The 9,278-nt window shown below is 38.2% G+C and overlaps 1 pseudogene; it reads right to left on the bottom strand.

Moving 5' to 3' along the window:
* Nucleotides 1-483: 483 nt before the first annotated feature.
* LOC101421634 (olfactory receptor 2G2-like) lies at nucleotides 484-2,063 on the bottom strand (annotated as a pseudogene).
* Between the last annotated feature and the right edge of the window lie 7,215 nt (nucleotides 2,064-9,278).

Genomic DNA, 9,278 nt, shown 5'->3' with positions numbered 1-9,278 from the left:
TCAAAATATTTTAATTTTTGTGAAAGAAAAATTGTAAAAACTTTATAATAATTCAGTAGTTTATAGCCATCTAAAAATATGGCTGTGGCTATTAAAGAGAATAAATATTATAAAAACTAACTTTAAAAACAATAAAATCCTTAGAACAGTGATCTGTTTTAATTGGGTCTATTGCATTTCAGGTCCTAGTATACAGCCCAGTTTAGAAATAATGTAATGGTAGTTGTGCAAATTGGCCAAGTCCCACAGCTCTTCTGTGGTGAAATGGGCACTCAAACTCAGATTGTTCAGATTCTGAAATTCAAGCTCTAATTTATTCTCTTCTACTGGATCCCATTGACAGGGTCATGAACATAACAAAATTAGTTATTTAGTCACCCTTCATTAAGTGATTCACCCTTAGTAAGTCTCTCCTAAATGTTTCTTGATAATCATGTCCCACTCAGTCATAGAGTTTCCAAAATTTTTTTTTCAGTGCTGCCTTTACTTCTTGTTCCTCAGGGTATAGATGAGTGAGTTAAGCATGGGGATCACCACGATGTAGAAGAGGGAAGCAAACTTTCCTTGGTCCTTGGATCTACTTTTGGCTGACTGCAAATACATAAAAATGATGGTTCCATAGAAGATGACTACCATCAGGTGGGAAGAGCAGGTCCCAAATGCTTGATGTCTTCCAATGGCTGACTTGATCTTCAAAATTGCTTGAGCAATGTACCCATAGGAGATTAGGATGAGTGACAAAGGCACCACCAGGAATAATACACTAGCCACAAAGAGCTCAGCCTGGTTGAAGGTGGTGTCCACACATGCCAACCTGATGAGTACAGGGACCTCACAGAAGAAATGATACACCTGGCAGTGACCACAGAAGGGCAGCTAAAGGGAGAGTGTGGACTGAATCAATGTAGTGGCCACCCCACTGAGCCATTCCATAGAGGCCAAGACATGGCAGAGCCAAAGATGCATGAAAAAATATAATGTACAGGATGGCAAACAGCAACATAGTGATCATAGGTCATCACAGCCAGGTGGATACACTCAGTGTAGCCCATTACAAGGGAGACATAGAGTTGAACCATGCAGTCTACATATGTGATGGACTTATCTGAACACTTGAGGTTGACTAGAAGCTGGGGAATGATACTGCTGAGGAAGCAGAGGTCCAGGAAGGAGAAATGGGAAAGGAAAAAAATACATAGGAGTGTGGAGTTTAGAGTCCAAGATGGACACCAAGATTATAGCAGTGTTGCCTAGAAAGGTCATGAGGTAAAGGAACAGGATTATTCTGAAGAGAATCAGCTCTAACTGAGACTTGTCTGAAAAACCTATCAGAATAAATCCAGAGGAGGCACTCTCATTAGTCCTCTGAATTACTCTTACTTTGACCTTTCACTTCTGAAAGATGAAGTCATATCATGTATTAACCTCAGGGATTTTATGACAAATCAATGACAATAAAGATTTAGTGCTAGGGGCAAGATGGTGTCTGAGTGAGTGCATCTCTTAATCTCTCCTGCAAAGAAGCAGGTGAGTATGATCAGAGTTCTGCTGGACCAGGCTGTTTTGGGGGCTTGCAGGGCAGGATGTGTCTGGACATTGATTTGGTGAGACAGTGACAGAAGAGATTCTTGCAAGAGGTAGAATTTTGGGTCTCTCACATGGAGGTCAGAAGTTGTGGGTGGGACTCTTCCCCCTAGGCCTGGCAGCCCAGATGTGGCAATCCCTGAAAACTTTGTTGTGCTGAGGTGTTCCCAGACCCTGAGCAGGCTGTTTCAGGGGCTTGCAGGGCAGGAGGTGACTGGATGTCAATTTGGTGAGACAGTGACAGAAGAGATTCTTGTGGGAGGTGGAATTTTGGGTTTCTGACACAAAGCTCAGAAGTTGTGGGTGGGACCCCTCCCCCTAAGGCTGGCAGCCCAGCCTGAAATCTTTGTTGTGCTACAGCATTCCCAAACCCCATGTTTACTGGATGCATGGTTCCCAGGTCTGTATACCCTAAAACCTGGCAGCCCACACTCCACAGACTCACATACCTTGAGTCTGCAATATCCCGGACTTCCCATCCCCAAATCCAGCACCCTGAGGCCCGTCTGAGGTCCTTGATTACCCTAGCACTCCACGTTTTTTTTTTTTTCTTTGAGCTTTGAGGAGTGTACCAGCTGACTTGGGGAGAGTCTGGGAAGAAAGCAGAGGTGAATCTGCTGAGAAAGCCCAATTTACCTAAATGTCCTAGGATAGGAAACTTGGTCTGGGAAGAGGTGGATCAGAAAATCAATTAGACCTCCTCTAGCACACCTAAGGGGAAGAGACTGTAGGACATGCTATCCAAGCTTCCAATAGCATATTTGGGGTTGCTGATGAGGTGTAAGTGCTCTCATGCTGGAAATAAAGAGTCACTGTCTTCTGTGTTGAGTTGGTTCAACAAGAACCCACTTAAATCTCCTACCGGACCTCTCAGGCAGCTTTCCAGCTGACCTGGGAGAGACAGAAGTGAGGATGGGAGAAAGAGGGAATGTAAGATCCCTAAGCATTTTATTTAACTGCAAAGAGGATTCCTAGCTTGAAACTTTGATTCTTTTTTTTTTTTTTTTGTCATGGTTGCTACTGTTGCATTGTCTCCTGGTCTTATCTCCTATTTTATCCCACAAGGTTCTTTTTCATTTATTTAGTTTTTTTTCTGTTTATCTTGCTTGTTTCATCCCCTTTTATGTTCCCCCCTTTTTTTCTCTCTTTTTCTTCTTTTTTATTTTATTTTCTTTATTTAATAGGTGCTGCAGGGAGCACTTCACATTTGCTGTGTTTCCTCATCCTCCATTTCCTCTTTTCTGTGTGTATTGATTTTGGCCACCTACACTCTCCCTTTCCTCTACATCTTTCTATCCTCCATCATCTACTGTTTCTCTTGCATTCCACCTCCCTTTCTTTGGCCCCCAAATTGTCTGATTTTTTTATTTCTCATATCTTTGTTCTGTTTTCTTTTATCCACTCTTGATATTATTGTCTTTCTTTTCTCTTTCCCTCTCTCATGAAAATACTGGCCTTTTAATTCATACTATATTCCTCCCCATATTCAGTTGACTGTCTCATTATAGGTACTCTACTTACTGCTATAACTCTACACAACTTACATGAGTCTAATATCCATTCTCCTAGATCTCACATTGTTTCTCTGTTAACATTTATTACCAATACTACTTTATACATTTTCTTTTCTTACTCATTTTGCTTCCCCTGGCCCTAAATTTTCCTTCAAAGTGAACTTAGCCAGCAACAAGAAAATAGAGTAAGAAGAACAAAGTGATGAAGAGAACACACTTACACATGAACAACAACTAATTAATCCCCAAGACTAGACAAAGAAGCTAAGGAACTGATTAAACCTGTCAAGATAAAATGATGACCAGACAGCAACAAAAAACTACAAACCAAATCAATAATCAGGAAAACATGGCGAAATCCAATGAACAAACTAAAAACCAGGAAGAGGAGCTCTCAAAACATATATATTAGAGACCAACTTAATGAAGTAAAGGAAGAGATTAACAATATGAAGAAAACACTTGGAGAGAATATAGAAGAAATTGCAGTCACACAAAAAGATAACAGATATGATGGTGATGAACACCACAGTTCAAGAAATCAAAAATACCCTCTCAGCAAAGAGCACCAGATTAGAAGAGGCAGAGGACAGAATTAGTGATGTGGAAGACAGTACATCTGAAATCAGAGAGTAGAACTGATCAATAAAAAGGTAGGAAAAAACACAGCTGGGACTTAGGGACCTGAATGATGATGCAACATGCACAAACATACCTATTATAGACATCCCAGAAGGAGAAGAGAAGGGAAAGAGGACAGAAGGGGTGTTGGAGGAAATAATGACTGAAAACTTCCCAAATCTACTGAGGGAGATGGATGTACACGTCCAGGAAGTACAATGCACCCCAAATACCATAAATCCCAGCAGACCCACCCCAAGACATATACTTGTCAAATTATCCAATGCTCAAGACAGAGAAAATTCTAAAAGCAGCAAGAGAAAAGAAAACCATCACATACAAGGGAGGCTCCATAAGATTAAGTGCTGATTTCTCATCTGAAACCATGGAGGTAAGAAGGCAGTGGTATGATATAGTCAAGATAATAAACAAAAAAAATTTCCAACCAAGAATATTCTACCCAGCTAAACTAGCATTCAGAAATGATGGAGAGTTCAAAATATTCACAGATAAACCGAAATAAAAAGAGTATGCCAACAAGAACCCTGCCCTTCAAGAAATACTAAAGGGAGTTCTGCAGGAACAAAGAAAAAAACAGGAGAGGCAGAGTTGGAGAAGAGTGTACAAGCAACAAAAAAGACAAAAAGAGAAGAAAAAAATTTTAGACAAACACAAGTCCAAACAAAATATGGCTAACATAAATAATTCTTTGAAAGTAATAACACTGAATGTCAATGGATTAAATTCACCTGTAAAAAGATTCAGACTGGAAGATTGGATAAGGAAATATGACCCATCTATATGCTGTCTACAAGAAACACATCTTAGATAGACCCCGGGATTCAAGGAGGTTGAAAGTGAATGGCTGGAAAACAATCTTACAAGCAAACAATAACCAAAAAAAGTCAGAAGTAGCTATATTAATATCAGACAAAATAGACTTTAAATGCAAAACAATTCTGAGAGACAAAGATGGACACTACATATTAGTGAAAGGGATAATCTTTCAAGAAGGATGAACAATCATATATATTTATGCTCCTAACAAGGGAGCCTCCAAATACATGAGGCAAACATTGGAAAAGCTAAGTGAAATAATAGATGCCTCTATAATTATACTGGGGGACTTTAATACACCACTATCAACTTTGGACAGAACATCTCAAAAGAGAATCAATAAACAAAAACTCTGAACAGCATATTAGAGGAGCAGGACTTAATAGACATATACAGATCATTACACCTGAATACAGCAGGGTATACATTTTTCTCAAGTGCACATGGATTATTGTCCAAGATAGACCATATGCTAGGCCACAAAGAAAGGCTCAAGGAATTCAGAAAGATCAAAATCATAAAAAATAATTTCTCTGATCACAGGGGAGTGAAACTGGAAATCTACGAGGACCAGACCCAGATTTCACACCAAGATATGGACATTAAACAGCACACTCTTAGAAAAACAGTTGGTGAAGGAGGAAATTTCAAAAGAAATTAATAACTACCGTGAAACTAATGAAAATGATAACACAACCTACCAAAACTAATGGGATGCAGCAAAAGCAGTACTGAGAGGGAAATTTATAGCAACAAATTCATACATCAAAAAAGAAGAAAGAGCAAAAATTGAAGAACTAGCTGCACATTTGGAGAAATTAGTAAAAAAGGAAAGAAAAAAGCAACCCCACAGTAAGAAGAAAGAAAGAAAGAACAAAGATAAGAGCAGAACTAAATGAAATAGAAAATAAGGAAGCACTTGAAAAGATAAACAAAACCAAGAGCTGGTTCTTTGAGAAGATTAATAAAATTGACAAAACCTTAGCTAGACTAACAAAAAAGAGAGAAGATGAAAATACACAAAATAAGAAAGGAGAAAGGAGATATCACCACTGATCCCACAGAAATAAAGAAGATCATGAGAGGATACTTTGAAAAACTATATTCCAACAAAAATGACAATTCAGAGGAAATGGACAAATTCCTAGAAACACATAAGCAGCCTGTATTGATGAAAGAAGAAATTGATGATCTCAACAATCCATCACAAAGAAAGAGATAGAATCAGTCATTAAAAACCTCCCAACTAAGAAGAGCCCTGGGCCAGACGGCTTCACTGGTGAATTCTACAAAATATTCTGGAAAGAACTAATGCCACTCTTGCTGAAACTCTTCCAAAAAATTGAAAGAGAAGAAATATTGCCTAACTCATTCTATGATGCCAACATTACCCTGGTAAAAAGTCAAACAAAGGCATCACAAGAAAGGGAAATTACAGACCAATTTCTCTAATGACACCAAAATGCTCAACAGAATACTTGCTAACCATATCCAACAACACATTAAATGAATTATACACCATGACCAATGGGATTCATTCTGGTTATGCAAGGATGGTTCAATGTAAGAAAATCAATCAATGTAATACACCATATAAACAGATTGGAGGAAAAAGTCACATGATTATATCTACTCATGCAGAAAAAGCATTTGACAAAATACAGCAAACTTCTTGATAAAAACACTGCAAATGTTTGGAATACAAGGAAATTTTCTGAACATGATAAAGAGTATATATGAAAAACCCACAGCCAACATTGTTAACAATGGTGAAGTCCTAAAATCTTTCCCTGTAAGATCAGGAACAAGACAAGGATGCCCACTGTCACCTCTTTTATTTAACATTGTCTTAGAAGTACTTGGTCGAGCACTGAGGCAAGAACCAGACATAAAAGGCATTCAAATTGGGAAGGAAGAAGTAAAAATTTCATTATTTGCAGATGACATGATCCTATACATAGAAAACCCTGAGAAGTCTACAAGAAAGTTTCTAACTCATAAATAAGTTCAGTAAAGTCACAGGTTACAAGATAAATGCACAAAAATCAGTAGCATTTCTGTACACCAATAATGAGCAATCTTTTGATGAAATCAAGAACCAGATACCATTCACAATAGTAAATAAATTAAATACCCAGGAATAAATTTAACTAAAGAGGTAAAAGACTTATACACAGAGAACTACACAACACTGTTCAAGGAAATCAAAGAAGACCTAAAGAAATGGAAGAATATTCCCTGTTCATGGATAGGAAGACTAAATATTAGATGTCTATCTTAACAAAACTGATGTACAAATTCAATGCAATCCCAATAAAAATCAACACATCATTCTTTAAGGAACTAGAGAGACTAACTATGAAATTTATTTGGAAAGGAAAGAGGCCCTGAATAGCCAAAGACATATTGAAAAAGAAAAATGAAATAGGAGGAATAACAGTACCTGACTTCAAAACATACTACAAAGCTACAATAGTGAAAACAGCATGGTATTGGCACAAGGAGAGACACAAAGACCAATGGAACCAAATTAAGAGTTCTGATAGAGATCCTCATGTACATAGTCACATAATATTTGATAAAGCCACCAAATCCTCTCAACTGGGAGAGAATGGCCTATTCAACAATTGGTGCCTGGAGAACTGGATATCCATATGTAAAAGAATTTAAGAGGATTACCAACTCACACCTTATAAAAAAATCAACTCAAGATGGATCAAAGACCTAAAAATAAGCGTCAAGACCATAAAGACTTTGTAAAGCAGTGTAGGGAAGCAGCCACAGGACCTTGTAATAGGAAATCACTTCATGAACTTCACACCAAAAGCACGAGCAGCAAAAGAACAAATAGATAAAAGGGACTTCCTCAAAATTAAAGCCTTCTGTACCTCAAAGGAGCTTGTCAAGAAAGTGAAAAGAGAGCCAACACAATGGGAGAAAATATTTCATAACCATATATCTGATAGGAGACTTATAACCTGCATATATAAAGAACTCCTATATCTCAAAAATAAAAAGGCAAACAACCCATTTTAAAAATGGGGAAAAGATTTAAACAGACACTTCTCCAAGGAAGAAATACAAATGACCAAAAAGCACACGAAAAAATGCTCCAGATCTCCAGCTATTAGGGAAATGCAAATCAAAACTACAATGAGATACCATCTTACTCCCATAAGATTGGCAGCTATGAAAAAAACAGAAGACTACAAATGCTGGAGAGGATGTGGAGGAATGGGAACACTCATCCACTGCTGGTGGGAATGCAGAAGAATCCAGCCCTTCTGGAGGACAGTTTGGCAGTTTCTCCAAAAACGAGCTATAGATCTGCCACATGACCCAGCAATTCCACTGCTGGGTATATACCCAGTCGAACGGAAAACAAGAACACAAACTGATATATGCACACCAATGTTCATAGCAGCATTATTCACTATTGCCAAAAGTTGGAATCACCCAAATGTCCATCAACAGATGAATGGATAAATAAAATGTGGTATATACATACAATGGAATACTACTCGACTTTAAGAACAAATACACTAAAACACATGGGATAATATGGTTGAATCTTGAGAACCTTATTTTGAGCAAAGCAACCCAGGCATTGAAGGACAAATACTAAATGACCTCAATGAATTACTGTGATCTAAAACTTTTGTGAAGACAAGCTTAATAATTAGGGAAAAAAGGTCAAAGGATATAGACACTGAGGAAAAGATGGAAGAAGTTGCCTTGCCAATTTGCACATTTATTGCAGTGATGGAAGGCAAAATATTTAAAACAAAGCTTTTACATCTTTTAATTTTTTGATACCCCAATTTATTTTTACCTTAATTTTTCTAAAAATTAATATGTATTCTATATCTAACCTTTAAACTCATCACTATATTCCATTTTACTATTAATGGAACCTGGCAATATATTAGGCTTCATTTTTGAAGAAGTTTTGGAGCACAGAGAGGTTCAACAATGGCAGGGGAGGAATGCTGGTGTGGGGTGTTATTAACAGGGGACACATGGTTGGCAGGGAGTTCTCTGGGTATATATCCAGGGTACATAAAAATGGATATTTTCATAGTGATTACAATTAAAAACAACTGAGGGAGTGCTGAGTTCCTAGCCAGGGGAGCTCTATCACATTCCCTAAAGGAACAACAACAACCCCCCAAATGCAATGGCAAAGACCAAAAAAGGAAGATCCAACAATGAGACCTTGACTAATGACTATGCTTGTGAACCTGTGCACCTGAAATAAGAACAAGGCCTAGAGCTGCAGGGTGCCTAAGAGTTAACCTCCTGAGAGCCTCCGTGTTGCTCAAATGTGGCCAGTCTCAAAGCCAAACTCAGCATGTAAATGCGTTGCCTTCCCCCCAGCATGACTCCCGGGGATGAGCCTCTCTGGTGCTGAGGGATTACTACCAAGTACCAGCTGATGATGTAACTAGAAAATGACCTTGAATAAAAGGGTCAACTCAGACCAGCAGAACATCTCAGTCTACATATAATACCCGGAGTTAAAAAATGCTTTTTGACCTGAATAAAAGGGGGAAATGGAAAGGACAAATGAGTTTATATGGCTATGAGTCTCCAAAAAGAGCCAGGAGGTTATCAGAGGGGTCACCCTTATGCACACCTCAGCAGAGTCCTAAAGACAGATAAAGTAGATACAACCTCAGATATTGGTTCTTCTGAGGGCCAGAGACCCACAGTTTCTATGGT

Source organism: Dasypus novemcinctus, chromosome 19 (genome assembly GCF_030445035.2).
Source record: "Dasypus novemcinctus isolate mDasNov1 chromosome 19, mDasNov1.1.hap2, whole genome shotgun sequence".
NCBI classification, from domain to species: Eukaryota; Metazoa; Chordata; class Mammalia; order Cingulata; family Dasypodidae; genus Dasypus; species Dasypus novemcinctus.
The sequence above is the reverse complement of the archived record's forward strand: the minus strand, read 5'-3'. Positions and strand labels throughout refer to the sequence as shown.